The 21,110-nt window shown below is 39.1% G+C and overlaps 1 pseudogene; it reads left to right on the top strand.

Moving 5' to 3' along the window:
* Positions 1–11,740: 11,740 nt before the first annotated feature.
* Positions 11,741–13,493, top strand: LOC123831439 (annotated as a pseudogene).
* Positions 13,494–21,110: the final 7,617 nt, after the last annotated feature.

The raw sequence follows: 21,110 nt of genomic DNA, 5'->3' as shown, positions 1-21,110 counted from the left end.
CTCCTATTTGTTCTAACATCCTCCCATCCAAACTTTCTGTGGACAGCTCCAAGAAGGTCCCTTATTCTCCGCCCCATCAAAGGGACTGAAATTAGCTCCCAGTCCTTGGAGCAGCAAGAACACGTTTTCACAAAACTGCTACGACACGTCTTGACACGTTAAATCCCTTTCTCCCTATAGATTGTAAAATCTACGAAGATGACAATCTTACTCATTTCCATGAATTCCACCAACTCTTAGCACAGTTGCTTAGAAAAGTAGGTAGCCATTAAACGCACGATTGAAGAAATCAATGAATTAGCAAATAGCTCTTTAGAGAGAAAGGAGTTCTTCCACTTTGAAGAGCGTTGACTGACTGGTAATGTGTCTCCCAGGTGCATTTGCATTCCAAACATAACAGGTGGAAAAAGCCTTCAGCTAAAGTAATGCTATTTTAATCACATCATGTCAGGCACCACCAGGCTGTAGACGAGTCAAATGACCAGGTGTTTGCATGCATTCCTAAACGGAGGTGCCAAGGATTTTTGCAGAGACGTTTAGTGATGAACACGTAGTTTATGTGACCATGAATCCACTTTGGGGCCTGAAAAGGTCAGTAAACACTTATCTGGTTGAAGCTGCAGTCAATTTCATCCTCCATGAAAAAACCTCAATGTTATTTTTATTGAGATCATTTCCAGCAGGACACCAGTGACTCCTATGGTCAGCTTGGACCTCTGCCCTGAAGAGTTGCATGGACACCTTCATTTCCGAATTTGTAAATTAAGAAGTTGAATTCCATAATCTCTGGAGTGCCTTTCAGCTACATGTTTTGTATGTGAACTTGAATAAATCCATCGTCCGAGTAGACTTGAATAGAAAAGCGTGTGCTTTGTATGAGATCGGAGAGACGATCACTTCTCACTGTGTTGGTAAATAGAGGGGAGGAGCTGGGGTATGGGGGATTAACAGGTCACTTTTGAAAAAAATAAATTGTAAATATGTTGTAAAAATATATGGTAAAATAAAAAAAATGTAGGATTATAACAGGTCTTTTTTTAGTTGTCAGTTTATTTGGCCTAAAAATATTATACCAAATTTGCTTCTCTTTGGAGCATACTTCACCAATTGACCTTAGAATTCTTAATTCTTTCTGATATCATTGAATTGTGCAATTGCTTAGGTGGCCAGGAGAGATAGATAGAGAGAGAGAGAGAGACAGAGAGAGAGACAGAGAGAGAGAGAAACACTACATGGCCAGGTAATAGTCATTGTGCAGTCTCTGAAGTAGGCAGGTGACCATTTATTTCTATCTCTGCAGAGGACAAAAGTAAGAGTATATATATATATATAAATTGCATAGTCACCCAGGAAGATTTGTTGATGTTTGAAAGTTAAGTCCATGGGTTTCAAGTGTCATGAGAGGAAGCTGAGTGGCTGTCCAAAGATCTTACAAAAATATTTACTTCACACATTTCCAGTCCTAGATCTAATCTGGTTTTCAAGTACAAAATCTTAGTCTCAAGAGTAATTGGATTGATGGCTTCTGATTCCAGCCAAGAAATATCACAAGAGAATGGTACTGAAAAGGCCCCCAAATTTCACGAGAGAATGCTGCACACAAGTAGAGTACCAGTTTATTATTTTATCACTAAGTACTTTGTTTCACAGGCAGTGAATTAACACGGGCCTCATGAATTGGGGGTCCCTGGAGCACACCTACCAGTGTGTGTGTGTGAGGTGCCTTCTGCTAGTTCGGAGCTTGCTTGGTGGATATGGAAATGGGTGAGGGAGCTGTGGCTAAAATTTGAATATTTGGTAGCATGTGGCACAGTGGCCATAAGATTGGTGCTCTAGAGTTCCTTATTCCAGATGACACCTTTGCATAGAAACTTCCACCTTTAGCATCTGGTGTTAGAGTTTTTCTGTGCGTTTGTTTTGGGGGTTCCATCACTGGCAAATCCCTCTTCTAATGGTTATATTATATCTTTAGATAAGGCAATAATTTAATCATTTTTCTGTCCAATGTAACAAGACAGATCTTTCAAAAGTGACTTTGTATATTTTCAGTCTGAATTGTTTTTCATGCACTTATAGTTTTGCTTTCAGAATGGGCAATCCTAATATCCTTTCAATTTTTTTTTTGGAAGGGAGGGACTGTGGGGGTGGCAGTGATGCATCTGGGTACCTCCATGACCTGCCTGTAAAGCATAAGGGAGTATTTTCCACTTGATAAGCACTAGAAGGATAAATCACTGAGATGAAATGATGCTCCCTATGTTCTTAAAAAGTTGTTTTTATTTCAGCAAGTCAATTAACTAACAATAAGGATTTCCAGAACAAAGTGTTGTGAGAATTTCTGTTCTGGTTTGGTAGCAGAGTATATGATTAGGGAGATCTAAAGCTGAACAGACAAAGAAGGTATTGTGGTGTCGTCAGTATTGGCGGTTGAGTTTAGATTTTCTTGTGTGATCTTGAGGAAGGAGAGGGTAAGAATTGGAAGACTGGGTAGCCAGGCAGCGACCTCTTTGTATGTGGATGTACTGCCATCTGCTGGCCTTGTGTTGTCATTGCCCATTGTTTTGAAAGCTGCTTCAGTGGATTTTTAATATGGCCAGATCTAGACTTATTTCAGTGATGATTTCTTTTTTAAAATGTCTTTATTGATATGAGAGAGAGAGAGAGAGAGAGAGAGAGAGAGAGAGAGAGAGAGAGAGAGAGAGAGAGAGAGAGAGAGGCCTTGACCAAGGATGGAACCTGTGATGATGGTGTATTGGGAGGACGCTCTAACCAACTGAGCAACTGAGCTACCTGGCCAGGGCTTCTAGAGATGATTGCTTGTCTTGGGATCTTAGCAGGCTTTTTGATGTTGTGTGTGTGTGTGTGTGTGTGTGTGTGTGTGTGTGTGTGTGTGTGTATGAGTGTGTGTGTGTGTGTTTACACTGGATTGGAAGTCAAGATACATGATTCTAGTTCCAACAATGACATTAACTTTCTCTGTGATCTCAGACAAGTCCCAAATGCTTTGGGTGGTGGTTTCTCATTTGCAAAATTGCCCCCCCCAATATACATATATATATATTATGTATATATGGATCGTGATTACCAAGTATTTATTGTCCTTAAAAAATGACATTTATTGACTACTTTAGATGTCTTATGTCACTCAGGGGAAACAATATTATCCATTTACAAATGAGGAAACTGGCAGGGAGACAAGTAACATGTTTGGTGAATGGCAGAGCTGGGGTTAACACCTCGGGAAGTTCTGATTTAGGAAAATATACCCTTAACAGTGATGATACTTACTTTTAAAAAGATTTCTTCCAGCTCTGTTTCTTTAAAAATGTTTTTCTTAATGAATTGATTATAAAGGCTAATGTTTATTGACAATTTGGTACTTGACAGTGTGCTAAGACTGTAATGTGAGTTTTCTCATTTAACTGTTATTACAGTCCTATGAATCAAATACTGTTATTGTCATCAATTTATAAACCAGGATATTTAAGATTAGATTAGTTGATTCCTGACCTCCTTAATTGTTTACAGTGGCCCATTTTCTTCCTGGTACAACTTACACTAACATGCCACAAAGCTTTTAATGGTGGTACTTGAATATATAAAATATATACACCAATACATATATAATAATATATATTTGGTACTTGAATATATATAATATATATACTAATACATATACATTCAAGTATCAGCTCAGTGCAAAAATAAAAATAAAAATGCCTTTTATATATATATACACACATATACATATATATTCTTTCTGGATATTAGTGTATGTATATATTATATATATTTAAAACATATATCAGTATATATATTAGTGAGTTTTTTTTTGTACGCCTAATTGTGCTAAGCAGTATAGGGAGAGGGAATACAGAACTTACTCCAATATACACGGTCTGGCAGAAGTAACACCTGCTTGAGTGTGGTTGGTAGGGTAATAACATGGGTGTACTAATTTATAGTTGTAATTTGAACATTTCACCTAATATGTAATATGATGTATTTGAGTGTATTATTGTTATGTTACAGAATGACATGCTTATGATTTTGTAATAAAAAGGGGTGTTATTTGTGCCAGACCCCTGTAGCTCAACCTTAGGGAGAATTCTATGTAGTAAAGAACTGTTGTCCATGTCCATGAGTCCTTTTTCCTTTTTGCTCAGTCCCTCCATCCCCTAACCTCCCCACCCTTAGCTGTCATCTGCTCTCTATGAGTCTATCTCTATGTTGCTTGTTAGTTTAGTTTGTTCATTAGATCCCACATATGAGTGAAATCACATGGTACTTGTCTTCCTCTGTGTGCTTGTGATGTCCACAAAGAGAGGGGTCCAGCTAAAATATCAAGGAGTCCTGTGCCTGGGAAGGGCATTCCAGTTGGGGTATGGAGGAATCTTCAGGCCAGGGGTGACAGGAAATGAACCTCGAAGGGCTGATGCTTGGGGTAGCTACAGAGCTTAGCTTTGTATGCTCAGGACACACACTTCATCTGGCGTCCTGTAAACTGTCCGAGGCTCACCTGTTGTGCCCCAAGTGTCTTTTCTCCATTGCCAGCTGCATGCACAACTTCTGTCCTATACAGCAATACGGCTGAGGCTACCGATGTGTCCTCAGCGTCCAGGGAGGTGGACCACCTCTCCTGCCATCCTCTCCCACTGAAGCATGACGGTGAACAACACTTTCGGCTTGAAAAAAGGTTTGTTCTCTCCCTCCTCTTCAGTCTAGACTGTGGCCCACTGCCCACCAAGCCGAAGTCTGGGCTCCCCTCCACTGTAAGACCTTTGTTTTTCTCTTTAGCGATAACCAGGGTTATTCTTTCTGAAAACACTAGAGAGGCCCCGCTTATTTCCTTGCAAATTGCTGTCCCTTATGTAAGAGTGATTTAGCAAATCAGGCCTGGATTCTGTGCTGGAAATAGACTATCTCCTTCAGCAATCATTCAGTCAGGATGAAGGGGCAGCCGAAAGTTTATCTTAAGGACTTTTCACTCTGATTTTTAAGTGACAAAGCTAATCATGCTTATTAGAGATCTTTGTAAAGTATACTTAAGTGGAAAAAAGAGACAGTAAGAAATCATCTGTGATTCAACTGAACAGGCATAAAACGACTGTTACTGTTATCGAATTGATCTCATTTTCCCCCAGGTATAAGCTCAATGTACAAGGCAAGTACCACACACTCACCCATATACACACGTTGGCACACAGACACACACACACACACACACACACACACACACACACAGACCGAAGCTTAGCTCCACTCTGAAGGTCAAGGAAAGGAAGTTCACTGATCTTTGCTGTCTGTGAAGAGAGATTTAGGACATATCCTTGCAAAAGAAAAAGAACGGAGGTGTTTTGTTACTTTATAGCCATCTAAGCTTTAATATTTTTATTGTCTTGCTTTTCAGGCCAGGCGAGTTTCCCAGTTTGTGCTTCCTAGAAACAGACCTGAAACCAGGATTCGAGGGTGACACAACTGCTGGGGAGGTGAAGGAAGTACCAGGACAGGAGTCTGGAAATGAGACAGAAAAGGGAAGGAGGTCAGTGAAAGGCACCCACCGCCGTGGGTCATGGAGCTTTAATAGTTGAGGAGCCTCTGGAAGTTGGTAAAAGGCCCAGATCTCAGAATGAACCCCTGAGTGACCAGGGGACTGGGGTGCTTATAAACCAGTTCTCATCAGCTACAAGTTGAAGGCTGCTCTTGGGGCTGTTAATTCCCCAGGGCTCTGGGCTGCCAGGCAGGTCAGTAGCAGTGTTTGCTCTCAGGTCAAGGAATGTAGGGCCCATTGGCCTTCAATTTGAAGTGATAGGAAACATGAACTCCCCAAGGGGGTCTTTGTGAGTAATCACGATAGGGGTTACTTTCACTTCTACCTCATGGATACCAGATTCTTATATTCTAGCTATCAGGGTCAGTGCAGGTCATATCATGACCATTGAGACAAAGTACCTTGTATATAGAACCTCTTGAAAAAGAACATCCCCACAATGCTAGGTAACATTCCGAAGCTGTTACCCCAACATTGCTTATGAGGCCTTTCCAACATTCGGTCAGCCGGTAGCTTCTGGAGGACATGTGGGCTTCAAGGTCATGGACTTATTCTCCTCTCTCACCGTGAACTGTGTTCCTTAGACTGAGATGGTGTTAGGCGGAGTCCCATGATGATAAGTTCGATATTCTGTGAGTTCTGAGATAACGATCGCCAATGCACCATAGCCTTGGGGAATAAATCTAAATCAGAAATTTGTGTTAATCTCAGGAAACACTTCTTCTTCCCCTGTGGAAGAGGTCTGATGTGATCCACTTAACCCTTTGTGGCTGATTAGTTTCCCCAGGGTGTGGGACCATACTGACAGCCCAGGATCAGTCCTCTTTTACTGACAAGATGGACATTCATCAAGTAGTAGTATCAGCCTCAGCAGTAGCAACAAGGCTGTTGGATCGACCTTGGTGAGAGAGAGGTTCTGTTGTCTGGTTTTTGCATACCCTTCATCCTTGTTGCCATGGCTACTCCGTTCATGGGTCCACGATGCCAGCACTGAGGTGAATGAGGACAAAGGCTGGCTGACATCAGCTGGTGAAGTCATCAGCTTACCCAGTCAGTGACTTGTACAGCAGGTAGTGTTGGTTGGCATTAATATGAGGCACAAAGCTCTGTGCACATTGTGAACACACCCACGGTTCCATCCACGCGCTTCTATCCCAGATCTCTTTGTCTCTGGTCTTGCAACATTGCTTCTTCCAGGCACCTGAACAACCGGCCAGGTCATTTGTAACATCTCGGAAGTCTGAATATATTTTTTTAGCTCAGGCCGCTTTCATTTATAGTAGAACCTATATTGTTGTCACTTCTCTAATGGCTGATATTGGTGACTTCTTTTCTGATCAATCTGGAAAGAAGTTTTTTGGTGTTATTGACTTCTCAAAGAACCTTCTTCTGATTCCATTGCCTTTTCTATTATTATTCTGTTTCATATTCAATTTTTTTCCACTCTGATTTTTGTTATTTCCTTTCCCCTTTGCATTAGCTTACTGTGGCTGCTGCAACACATCCCCAGAAACTGGGCCCAAAGCAAGATGGCAGCCAGGCCATGGGCCCTCTGGAGGCTCTGAGGGGAGAATTCATTCTTGCCTCTTCACAGCTTCTCCAGAGTTTGTTGGTTTGAGGACATCTCACTCTAACTCAACAAATACACAGCACCAGTTACTGACAACCTTCTAAGGTAGATACTTCATGGGAGTTAAAAATGAGCTACCATGAAATGTTACGGAGGTTGACGGATGAGACATGAGCCCTCCTTGGTGAATAAACAGTCAGGTTCTCAGAGAAGGTGGTGACTGAGATACTTCAACCTATGTCATCAGACTCTACAATTCCTTTTCTCTCGTGTGACCCTTCCACTCCAAACAACTTCCTTGTTTCTCTTCTTGGCTCTCTGCTTCTGTTCATCTCGTTAGTTATTACCTTCCCTCTTACCTTTAGTTAGCTAAATTTTGTCTTTCCTTTGAAAATTTTCTCCATCTACTCCAACATCGGAGTCCAGTGACTGGTTATCATTTTTGCCTAGAAATAAGCAAGTTATGTTTTGAATGGCTGTTTTATTTTTATGTCTAGATATTATCTCCCCAGCTATGCTCTAGATTTTTAGTAAGAATCAGTTGTGTCAATGAGCACCAACACTGTGCTGGACACTCTTATACGTACTTTAAATATATTACTTCATTAAACCCTTCCAACATCTCTGTGAGCTACAAACCATTGTTTTCTTTACTGTGAAGATGAAGAGGATGAAGCACAGAGAGATGTAAAGCTTGCTCAAAGTGGCACAGCCAGTAAAGCATGGAACTGAGATGCTTACACGTAGGCAATGTGACTCCAGAGTCCAGACAGCAGATGACTTCATCCCAGCTGGTTCTGGCTGCTCAATGAGTCACTCCTCGCTGGCAGAGAAGAGGGCTCTCTCTTTGTAAAGAAGGATCCCAAATGGGAAAAGAAACCCTACATTGTTTTCTTAAGAATCCTCTCTTGAAGAACAGACACAGTTTAGAAATAATACTTGGTTCAAATGCCACTGAAAACATTTAAATTTTATCCCTTCAGGTTTAAACTCTTGTGGTTTTAGTTCTTTGGGGACTTGGCTCTAAATGATTGAAAACTCCCAAGAAAATGCCCTTTATTCTGTGCAGTATGTGAATCAATGTGCAGGTCAAGAAATATCTCTTAACTCTCAGCCACTTTAGTTGGAAATTTGTCTCCTTTACCAAGTACTTAGAAAGCCACACCCTTTGGAAAGGCTCCCACCAGGAACGGAGTTGAATGTTTCACACTTACTTCTAGAAAATGATACTTTCCTTTGAAGCAGTTAACAGAGATACATAAACAATATCCTAAATAAGTGAGTACATGTGTGGGATATAAAACCGAAACTCACAGACACAGACAACAGAGGAATGGGGATGGGGGATTAAAGGTAAAGGATGCTAGATATACGGTGACAGAAGATTTGACTTTGGGCGGTGGGCACACAATGCAATATACTGGGCATATAGAAATGTACTCTTGAGACACACATCTACTTATTAACCAATGCCACAAACACAATCCATAGGGATCTTTCATAAATAATTTACTGGAGAGATAAATGACGTGACCACTTTGCTAACTACAGTTGTGCCATAATGGCAAATCAATTTCATATTAATATTATTAGATATCATAGGACAAATATTATTGTTGTTTACACAGGTGATTCACTGGAAGGTTCACATGTAGAGAAGAAATGTAAGTGACTCTGATAGTGCTCAGAAGACAAGGTGTGTGTATCATGTGGGGGTTTTGTGAAAAGGTAGGGTCTGATTGAACTGGAGTGAGGCTTCACTCCAGTTCACTGCGTCTTTGATCAGCTCCTGAGTGATGCTAGTGCTGTCGATTCATGGACCGCACACTGAATAGAGTGATCAGATGGTTGTTCCACAGTGTCCTGCACCTTGACTTTCTGTGGGTCAGTTGAAATGGTCCATTCCTTCTTTCCTAATGTTCTTCTATGAATAATATTAATTTTATCAGTGATATTGTTCAGGAACTTTTCAATATTAAGCCTATTTATTTATTGTGATATCTTGAGTTGTGTTCATATGGGACATGAGAAAATAAAAATAATTCCATTACCCAGTATTAGGGCAATGTGCTTAACAAGATAACAGAACTCAGATGCACAAATGTTTTACAAAAAACTGCTCAACTCCTTCACATCATGTGTTCTGCAATATTCTTGACAAGCTGCTATCTGATCACTGTTGACTGTGTCTCCTAAACTGACGGTTGTGTTTCCAAAAGCAACTATTCACTCTTGGAATTTTCTAAGTTTAAAAAATGTTCTCACTCTTTTGAGCTTAAGTTTGTGATCTTACTATTGAAGTCCCTGAGGACACCATTTGTCTTCCTGGGCTACCAGAGAAAAAATAAAACCACTGTTGTTCATAACAATTCTTCTTCAGAATAGCTCTTCCAGCATTTGAAGACAAGAAGGCCTGTTCCCTTATTTTTTTTTAGATATTTATTTATTTATTTATTTATTTTTTTAGAGAGGGAAGGGGGGAGAGAGAGAGAGAGAAAGAGAGAGAGAGGGAGAGAAACATCATTGTGTGATTGCTGGGGGTCATGGCCTGCAACCCAGGCATGTACCCTGGCTGGGAATAGAACCTGCAACACTTTGGTTTGCAGCCCGCGCTCAATCCACTGAGCTACGCCAGCCAGGGCTGGCCTGTTCCCTTATTTATCTCCAGCCTAAAGCTCCTATTTCCAAATAAGAGGACAGCATCCCCCGAGGTTGTCACTGCTTTTGTTTGTGTTTGTTGGCATACTTGTGCTCTCCATGTTTCTTTGCTGAGAATCAGACTGACATATATATGTTGTCTTCATAATTGTAAGATGATTCTGTCCTGGGACAATGTGCAATTGAAGGAAAATAGGGTGCAAATTAGAGTGGTAGTTTTCTTTCTCTGACATTTGGCTATTCAATTATCTGCCCCCATATACTCTATTAAGCACAGGGGATACAAAATTAATAAATCAGATTTGCTGTGCTCAAGTTGTTATATGTTGGCAAATCATGTGATATATTTGATAAATGCTGTTTCAAAGGGATGTTTTGATGCTATGGAATCATGATGAGGGAGAAACTAACAGTGACCTGAGGTTCAAGAAACACTTAGTAAAAGAGAGATGGGGCAAGGAATTAATTTTTTTGGAGCACTTACTATGTAAGAGGTATCTGGTATGTTTTATTTAGTCCACTCTTTCAAAGAGCTCTGTGAGCTAAGTTTTCTTCATTCCGTTTAAGCATACACTAAAATACAAAGCTGCACATGTAGAACGATTCAGAGCCAGCGTTTAATTCTAGGTTCACTTGGTTCCAGCTTGTGTTGATTCTTCTCTACTGTGCTCTCACATACAGTGGCATTTGAGCTGAGATTCCTTCTTTTCTTCATAGCCTTCCTGCTGTCTGTGATCTATGTTTACACATTATAGTGGGTTGAATAGTGTCCTCCAAATATTCACGTCCGCCAGACCTGCAGAATATGATCTTATTTGGAAATAGCCACTTTGCAGTTGTAATGAAGTTGAGTTGAAGTCATACTGCATTAGGGTGAGCCCTTAATCCAATGACTGATGACCTTTTAAAAAGTGGAGAGGGCATAGAGACACACTGAGAGGAAAGCCATAGGAAGACAGAGTCAGAAAATGCTGTTAATTTGTCATGAGCCAAGGACCACCACAAAGCACCAGAACCTGGAGGAAAAGACAAGGGATGATTCTCCCTTCGAGCCTTCAGAAAGCACTGTCGACACCTTGATTTCACACTTCTGTCTCCAGAACTGTGAAAGGATACATTTCTGAGTGTTTTAAATTTTACTACTTGAGTAAATTTAATCACAGAATAAATAAAATAAAAAGAAGGAAATGAGTGAACAAATACCTGAGTTCAGATTGTTAATACTTTCTTTCCTTCTATGTAAGGTCTGTTTCCCTCTATGTATGTCATGAACAATAACAAATAGCGGATCAAGGGTTTTTATTAGCCTGTTGTTAGGACAAAGAAGTAACTGACAATAGGGTGAAGTAGAAGGACTTCCATTTCAGTAATGTGAGTTCCCAAGTTAAGCCGAATGCATGAAGGATTTGTGTGCTTTATTTTTTTACAGTTTTCTTGAGATGTGGATTCAGAGATAATCATTTTTCTTCTATTAAACTGAATGGAAAGGAAACTGATGTCATTGTCTAAAATCATGACATTAAAGAGCTGGAAGACAACATTAGGTCATCTGTAAACTTAAATAAATAAGTAATATCCATAGATGTTAAATACAAATTGCCCAGCTCACATAGATAACTAGCAAAATAATCATACCTAGAACCCAAGAGTTTGCATAATTCCATGAATGCTTACTGCATATCATGATTTTTAAAAAAGTTATTTGTAGCATATTGTGATTTGATCAAGATGAGTAGCAAATGCAAGAGTGTTATACATATACCTCCATAACTTTTTACTTTTTTGAACTGTTTGGTATAAGAAAAAAAGTAAAGTTGAGCTGTAAAAGTAAATATTTATAATAGCTGAAGAACATAGATATTAATGATAGCTAATGGATTCAAAGGCTACTTATATGGCTTTGTTAGTTACCGATCTATAAAAAATATTTTTTTGTTCTCTTTACAGATTGCCATTCCAAAATGAATTAAAATAATCAAACAGCAGTGAGTAAATTTCTTTTTGTGGGTTTAACAGATAATTTTTCACAGGAGATGATTCTCTCCTTGTTATTTCTCTTAGTGTATCTTGTCACACTGAGGATGAACTTGGAAATGGTGGTCCTTATCTGGACGGATTCCTAACTCCACACCCTCATGTACTTTTTTCTCAGTCAATTGTTCCTTATGGCTGTCTGGTCCTCTTCTTCCATTGCTCCAAAGATGTTGTGTGACATTTTTCTGGAGAGAAAAGTCATCTCCTTCATGGGTTGTGCTAACAGATGTGGTTTTTGGTCAGTTTGTAGTTTCTTCCTGGCGGCCATGGTGCGCGATTGGTGCATAGCCATCTGCAACCTTCGTTGTACACAGTCATCATGTACCAGAGGTTCTGTGTGCAGCTGCTGGTGGGACCTCATGCCGCAGGCATTCTAAATGCTATTACTCCAGAGACCTTCACTTTTTGTTTACCCTTCTGTGGTCCAAATGCCGTCAACCACTTTTTCTGTGGCGTTCTGCCTATTCTCTCCCTGGCATGCGCCAGCACTTGGAACAATAGGCTGGCTCTTTTCATCATGGCCGGAGCTCTTGGGGTATGCAGTGGCCTGATCATCACTGTCTCCTGTGTTTTTATCCTGGTGGCCATCCTGAAGATCCAGACTGCTGATGGGAGGTGGAAAACTTTCCCCACTTGTTCTCACCTGGCTGCCATCTGCATTCTGCATGGGACTCTTTTCTTTAGCTATGTTCTGTCTGACTTAGGACCCTCCATAGACACCAATAAAGTGATTTCTCTGTTTTATACAGTGGTCATCCCCATGCTGAACCCCCTCATTCACAGTCTGAGGAACAAGGAGGTGAACAATGCATTCAAGAGCAAGTTTGAAAGAAAAAAATGCAATAATGTGATTCAGTATCATGTGGTAAATTGGAGAACAGAAAATTCCTTTCTGCCTGTTACCAGGTCACTTGTGTACTGGAAGTACTGTTTATATTGTTTTTGCATCAGTCTTCTCCTTTGTGAAATGATGGAGAATACAAAGGAAGATGTTATTTATGCCAGAAGGAAACCCAAGAGAACTTTTATATATTCTTATGTGTGGGAAGGTATTTTATTCCAGAACAGAAACGCAAATGTTATATGTGAAACATCAACAGAGTTCATTAATAAAGGTTTTGTAGCCCTTGTTAAAAGTTGAACAACAGGTGGGCTGGAATGGAAGTAAAAGAAAGAAAACTGTACTTGAACAATGATTAAAAAAAAAGTTGAACAATAGAAAATGAAAGAACAATTGCAAAGCAGTTGTGACTCACAATGAGTTAATGTCCCAATAGGAAAGTCAGTAGGAAAGTGTTGGAATGTATATATACATGAAGCACAGTAGAAAAATGAAACAAAGCAGAAAAATAAAAGAAGAAATGAATGGCTAACTGATACAATTGGAAATACAAATGACCTAAATTAAATATACATAACTATATTAAACATATTATATATTAATTGCTCAACCTTCCAATTGATCAAGTAAATGAAATTAAATGAAAAAGCAATGCTTGTTTTTTTTTCATCTATCAGATTGGCAAACAGTAAAATGATTATGCACAATTCTAGCAAGGTTACCATTTGAGTATGAACAACAACTTTATACATAACTAATGTAGCTAGGTGTGAATAGCTACATTTCCAGAAAATAATTTGTGATTTGATGATTTCCATTCAAAGGTATTGGATTCTTGACCTAGCTATCTTACATTTGGAAATCCATGTTATAGAAACATAAGGACCAGAAACAAATGTTGCAGCACCTTTTTATAGAGGAAATAAAAGGAAACAACCTGACTTCACATTATTAGGAGAAACATACATTTCTTTCTTTGAAATGTTGCATAGCTAATTATAAAAAGAATAAGTTAGATGTTCATGCTTTGGTTTAGGGGAAACTTTCTGATATAATTACTGATAGATGGAAAAGAATCAAGTCAAAGTTCAATCTGTACAACTATTATAATTTGTAAAAAAAAAAAAACAGAAACCAGAAAAGAGGTGAGGTAAAACCTATCTGATGTATAAGATATATTGGCATGTGCATATGTGAACAAGGTCACAGAGAGAGGTGTGGGAGGCTACAGACCAAACTGTGAACATCGGTTGGTTCAGTGATGTGACATTGGAAGTAGCAAAGAGGGTCATACTCTTCTAAGTTGTTGGACTTGTTTTACAACCAGTCGGTTTAATCTTACCATTAAAATTCATTTTTGAAAGGCTGTAGTCTGTGCCAAAGTGGAAAAAATGAATGAATGAATATATCAGTAAATAAATACATTGAGGGGTTGGCCTCGATGTCTTCTCTTAAGGCTACTCTGCATTCCAACATTCTCTGATTTCATGAAACACTTCTTAACATGGGTGAACACTATCATTGTCAAGAACTAAGGACAACAAAGATACTCTTAGTGACTCCATGCTTCAGTCTCTAATTTTTTTTTCTCTAAGGATCTGCATTTTGTCTCCACTTCCCATAGGCTATAATTTTTATGCATAGTGGCAAGTTATATCCTTATGAAAAACCTTGAAATGATAACAAAATGCTGTTAAAAATGACACAGTGCAAATGTGATGAAGTCTGAAATAATTCACATGAAACCACATTTTATAGTGTTTGTAGCACAATATTTCATAGAAAGAAATGTCTGTTTTTCCTAATGATACAAATTCAGTTTGTTTCCTTTTATTCTCCACACAAATGACATTGATACATTTCCATAGTATGAATTTCCAAATGTAAGCTAGGTCAGTCAACGATTATATGCGATTATCATCATTAATTATCAGTCTTGTAAAATTTTACAACACCATTTCACTAAGAATTGTTACAATTTTGGCTTAGGTGTGACAAAGGAAAATGAAATTTTGCTCCTACTTTTATCTATGAAGGTCAACAGTTTCTTTCCCAGTCAGATTTTGCCTTAAAATGACTTTGTTCTGTATCTCCACTATATAACATGTCTCAAACCACAAGTCACCTTTGAAGATTGTCATTTCCTAGTATAAGACCTGAAGTATTTTCTGTATTTTTAATTATTTCTTGAACATTTATAATGCAAAATCTATTGGAAGGGGGTTGGGGGAGAACAGCAGGAAGCAAGTGATAATTATAAATTTCCTGAATTGCTCTCCTCCAATATATGCAAATATATTCAAGCCAACTGTCTTCCTCTAGCTTTAGTTATTGCTGTTCTGATAACCTAAAGTGCTTTTCTTTAGAATTCTTCCCCTAGCATATTTACATGGATAACTCTACTTGTTTTTCATATACTACTTAAATGTTGCTTCTACTCAGAGAATCACACTAATTTTTGAATCTAAATTAAAACCCGTGTAATTATTTTTCTCTTATAGCATCATATTCTTTTCCTTTAGACTTTGTAAGTGTAATGCAATGTACATTAGGACATAGTTTTTGTTTTGTTTTTAATAGTGAGAAATGTTCCCAGCTGGTTCTTCATGCTGGGCAGGGACAGAAATTCAATGGGAGGTGTTTTTTTCGGTTTACCCTATAAGTCATCACCTGGTTCCCCTTATCTTATAAAGAAAGAGTAAGTTCCAATCCCAGTCGGGAAATTCTCTGTCAATTAAGGCTTCCACACACTGAGATCTCCTGACTGGTAACATTGGCTCCTGGGAGAAGGTCATCAGTTTTCATGAGACATGGTTTCTGAGGAGAACTCAGAATATGCAATTCTTATTTTTGTAAGGTTTTTTTTTTTGTCTCTGGCTCCTTTTAGAATTTTTTCTTTACCTTTGATTTTTTATAGTTTGAAAATTTTATGCTTAGGTATAGTTTTTGTTGGCATGTATCCTGCTCGATGTTCTCTGAGCTTCCTGGATCTGTGGTTTGGTGTCTAAGATTAATTTGGGGAAATTCTCAGTAATTACTGTTTCAAATATTTCTTTTTTTCCCTTTCTTTCCCCTTCCTTCTTATACTTCCATTGTGCACATGGTAATACCATTCATAATTGTCCCACAGTCTTTATGTGGTAGGCAGTCAGATAAGCATGATCAGAGCAGGGGAACAGGCCAGGTAATGCATGTCACTAGGGCAGAAAGTTCTGGACACCTAGCAGCAGACGCCTAGCAACGGGCAGACCTGGGAGAGCAAGTATTGGAAATAAGTATTGCTAATCAAGACCTGGCCCCTAAGTAACCCTTTCCTCCCCTAGATTGCCTTCGATCATGAGGTTCAGATCTTACCCCTGACCTTTTCTCCCCTGGCATGTATCTAATAATGCAGTAGACTCCTTCCTACCCTTAGAGAAGAACAAGGGGGCTGGAGAAGAGCCCCTTCTGACTTGCATATAAGGACAGGAGGTAATAGGACAGGTCTGCTAGTTCAGCTGGAAGAAGTATGTGTTGAGAGAGGTGTTGAAAGGAGCCCTAGCCCACACCCTAGGACAGCTCTTTAAGTCACCCTCTGGAAAATTTCTTTCTAGTGTACTTTTGTTTTGCTTGCTGAATAAACTTTCTCTTAAGACTTTGAGCCTTGGCTCTGAATTCCTTCGTAGCCAGAACTCAGGTACCAAGGTCTACTTTTGCCATTTACACTTACATATTCAGATATGCTATTTTTTTTCACACTTTGTTCTCTTCACTTTTCAGTTTTTGAAGTTTCTATTGATATATCCTCAGGCAAACTGATTTTTTTCTTAGCCATGTCTAGTCTACTAATAAGCCCATCAAAAGCAGTTTCCATTTTTGTTAGTGGTTTTGATCTCTAGCATTTTAATTATAGTTGATTAAAATTCCTGGCTTGATCATTCCTACATCCCTAACACATCCGCTTCTGACACTTGCTTTGTTTCTTCAAATTGCATTTTTTGCCTTTTTGTCTGCTCTGTACATTTTTTTTTGATAGATAGACATGACATACTGGGTAAATGAAACGGCTGTAAATCAGCCTTTAGTGATGTGTGACAAGGCAGGGGTGAGGGGTGGAGGTGTTCTATAGACCCATGGTCAGGTCTCAGTCTTTTAGTGAAGCTCTGCCTCTGCATTGTGAATTTGACAAGTGTTTCTCAGTTGCTTTTTTTTTCTCTGCCATAAGCTGGGTCAGGATGGCTAGAGTGGGCTGAAATTAGGTATTTCTCTTCTCCCATGTGGAAGGCTAGAGGGGGCTGAAGCTGGCCATTTCCTCTCCCCAAGGTCAATTAGGCTCTGATAATACCCCCCAGGTTAGGCTCTGGTTAACTAGTTTCTCCTGGGGGTGAGCATAGTTAAGTACAGGGTGCTGTGGTGTATTTAAAAATGTTCCTTTTCCTCCTCCTGGTGGAAGCATAAGCGGATTTTTCCCCAGATATTTTTAGCAGCAAGAAACTCATGTTTCCTCCACTTGGTTCTACTTTTTCTGTTAGCCATAACATTTATCACCTTCTAACTTATAATACCCTCAAAATGATTTTTAAATGTATTGTTTATTATTTTTCCTCACTAAAATGTAAGCACCATGTAGGTGTGTTCTTTTATTAAACTGATACATCTCAAGAGTGTGGAAAAATAAAAGACAGAAGTTCTTAAGAAAGCATGAAGTCAAGGAATCAGATGCAGAGTTGGATAGGCTGGCTCCAAATAGAGTAGTTGTGTAGAATGACTTGCACTTGACTGAAGATAAGGAAGTATATGTGCAGGCACGTGAAGATAATGGGGTGAGAGAAATGTGTAAAAAAGTCTATCCTTCAAGTAAATAGGGATTACATTTTTCTTGTGCTGCCTTTCATAATCCTGTTGGCCCTGTCTATAATGCCAGTTTATTTTATGTTTGATAACATCAGTGTCATTCTTCTTTTAATTCCCATTTCTCTGGGGAAGTTTTAACCCAACTTTATTAGTCCGCTAGGGTTGCTATATAAAAAAAAATACTGGGTGGCACAAAGGACAATAATGAATTCTTTTATCATTCTGGAGTCCCACTCTTATGACTTCATTTAACCTTAATTATTTCATGAAAGGTTCTCTCTCCAAATACAGTCACATTAGGGGTCAGGGCTTCCACATATGAATTTTGGGGACACAATTTAGTTCACCATACCAATGAAAAACAATATTTGATACTTCAAACAAGTAACACAGTGGTGCCTTTCTCCTTTATTCAACAATCTATGATCTTGAACCAATGGTTCCAAACCAAAATGATCCTTGCTTAAAAATCTCATAAGATTGGTTCTACAAAACTTGGGGTTGTGGGTGTTGTGAAATTTTCTGGGGGTTTTGGCTTCTAATTATGTCTAGATTAAAATCTATACAGACTTTAGTGGGTAAAGCCTTGCTTTTGGGCATAACTCAACATGAGTGATTTAAAAGTTAAGAATATTGTACATTTTACTGATAACCAGAAATGTTTGTATGGGATTTTGACTCCTAAGTATACATTATTTGTATGGGAGAGAATTTGCAAGTGGACTTTGGAGTCTGTAACCGAGGTGAAGACTTTCCCTCATTTTAAATAAACCTAAAGCAAGGTATTTCCAAGTCTACATGTAGTTTTTTTTTTCAATTTCATATTTGACTTTTGTCATGCTTCTGTTCAGTCTCCCAAAACAACCTGTAACAACTTTTAGGTATAGTATTTGAATTGTGAGTTTCTGTCTCTCAGAACCAAGTGCTTTTTGTTCAAAGAAACTTTGCCCCATTTTTCAAAGATGTCCCATTTTTCTTCTGGAGCTACTCAGAGAAAAAAAGTAAAACCATATTAAATATCCAGTCTGCCAATGGGAGGTGAAAATCTTTTTCCACCTGTTCTTCACACTTGTCTGCTGTGGCCATCTTGTATGGCACCTTCTGTATACTCATACACAGCCCAACTGAAGTTCTCAGGACATTAATAAAGTAGTTTCTGACTCCTATACCCATTGACTCCCATGCTGAACCCTCTCATCTATAGCCCGAGGAACAGGGATATAAATGATGCATTTTAGGATGGCATTTGTTAGGAAGAATACACTGCTGGGTAGGTGACTCAGAGGGCAGCTTTTGCCATTGTATAGGTGGAGTGCTAAAGTGTGTGTCAAGAATAGATTTAGACTGTCCTTAAAGGAGTCATTTTAAATGTTGACTCTGCCAATTATAAAGAAGTTTAAAAACAGATAAGTGTTATATCATTTCTGGTTGTCAATGTCTTAGTTTATAAAAATGAGGGTAAAATAGACTCAATGCCATCTAAATTACTTTTTTATGTGAAGTTCTATAATTTTATACAATATATCTAAACTCTGATGAATGCTCTCTTTTCATATGGTGTTCTGTTGGGAACTGCCCTGCCTGGTTTCAGAAACTGTAACCCCTCAAGGCTAAGGCTGGGTAAAAAGACCCTGGGACAATAAGCCATTAAGGATACAAAGTTTATCTTCCTTGTAAGGGTCTGCCTCTGCCCCCTTTTACTTCACCCTGCTTAGCCCCAGAGTGGATGACTGGTTAGCCAATGATGGGTAAGATTCCTCAAGGGAGGGACAACCTAAGACAAGCATTGTCATGAAGAGGCCCTCAGGGAAGGACTTGGGGGGCTATAGAAAAAGGGGGTGATGGACCCTCACCCCTCATTTGACATAGCCTGAGTCCTCATTCTGTCTGCAAGATGTCTCCTATTCCCTTGACTGCCTTAGTTCAGCTACCTGACTTAAGCCTGAAACAATGTTGGAGGTGGGTGCGGCCCTGTGCTGGAAAGGGCAGGTTCTCTGGGGCAATCAGGTCTAAGAAAGAATGCATAAAATCCTTTGAAACCTGCTTTGCTAAGAATATCCTCAATCTAAACCATAAGGATCCAAGCATGAAATGAGTTTGTTCCCCAAAGTTTTATGGCCCTTTAGCTATTTGACCCTGACTCAAAATAAGGGCCCTCAGAGTTCCTTGAATGTTATTTATTTTTTGATCATTACTGCCTGACAATGATTGATGAGCTTTATGTATACGCCCTGTATTCCTATGCAAATTAAACCCAATAAAAGTCCATTGAGGATCTGGCTCCTCGCCCTTTTCTTTTGAGAGATCAGCCACCTTTCCTCCCTAAGCAGGTCATGTCTTGGTAGACTTATTCTCATCCATGGTGGATGGGGGCCTGGGGGCTGGGGAGATATTACCCCCCAGCCACAGAGAACTTCCTAGCATTGACACTCTTCAGTTTTCCAGTTTTCCTTCTTGGGACTTATTCTCCCTTTATAATCCTTGAATTCAATATAGTACCTGTAAGGCTTTTCAAACTCAGCACCACATAATAATAAGTCTTTGTTAAAAACTGAGTGCAATAAGTGGAATGAAATTACAGCTTTTTTAAAGCATAGATTGAGGCCCTAAGTGGTAAATTGCAAGAGATTAAATAAATATGTGTGGTTTGCACACAAATTAATACATAATACATACAGGGTGGGCAGAAGTAGGTTCAGAGTTGTTTATATAGGAAACAATACAATAATTAATACATAAAATTCAAGGATAAACTGTTTCACATAGTCACAACTATAAACCTACTTTTGCCAACCCTATATAAAAGCACCTGACACAGAGTAAGATATCAGGGAAAAAATGTTACATGAGTGAGTTAAACAAATGTAAAACATGTAATTGTAACCGGAAAAGACACCGGCATTCAGGCTGCCTGTCACTATCAAATCCAATAAGCAATGACAGCAATTGAATCTTTTGTGGGCACTTTATTCAGATGGCTGGGGATCCGAGAAGATGGTGGGTTCATACCCTAACAAAACCATCTTCCTCTTTCTTTCCTGGCCAGATCTTTTTATAAGATGGATGGGGAAGGACAAACAATGTGCGGTGAGGGCTTTGAGATTCAGCAGCTGCAACATTCCTGTCCTGGGCAGTTAGCTGTCTCCAAGGGGTAGGGGTAGTCACCTGCTCTTCCTGATATGGAAGTCTCCAGGCGGTAATCTCTAGCCAGTGCCCCAGGTGGTCAGCTGCTTTTCCCAGGCACCAGGATGGGCCTTATCTGTAGTTTCTGAAATGAAAGCTTAACATACACATTACCTGCTAGATTTATGGCTATTTACCTTAAGCTAAAATTTTCCCAGTCTTAAGCCCCCTATCATAATTACCTTAAGTTGTAATTATAATCTCTCCTAACAAACTGGGAAACGAGGTGGTTTAGGGATCTCTGTCTCTTCTAGCTCTAATAATCATTCTTCGGCTCACTAATGTCTTTTCAACCCAAACTGATTTAAGACTCACTTCACTTCTCATGGGAATGATCACTTCCTTGGATTACTAATTCTCATTCTCTCTGTGTACAATTGCTTCTAATTTTCAGGCTACATACGTTGCTGACAATTTTTATTTCTAGTCCTCCAGCTATC

The sequence above is a fragment of the Phyllostomus hastatus genome, unplaced genomic scaffold (genome assembly GCF_019186645.2).
Source record: "Phyllostomus hastatus isolate PE091 unplaced genomic scaffold, TTU_PhHast_1.1 phas_scaffold_177, whole genome shotgun sequence".
Taxonomy (NCBI): domain Eukaryota; kingdom Metazoa; phylum Chordata; class Mammalia; order Chiroptera; family Phyllostomidae; genus Phyllostomus; species Phyllostomus hastatus.
The sequence above is the reverse complement of the archived record's forward strand: the minus strand, read 5'-3'. Positions and strand labels throughout refer to the sequence as shown.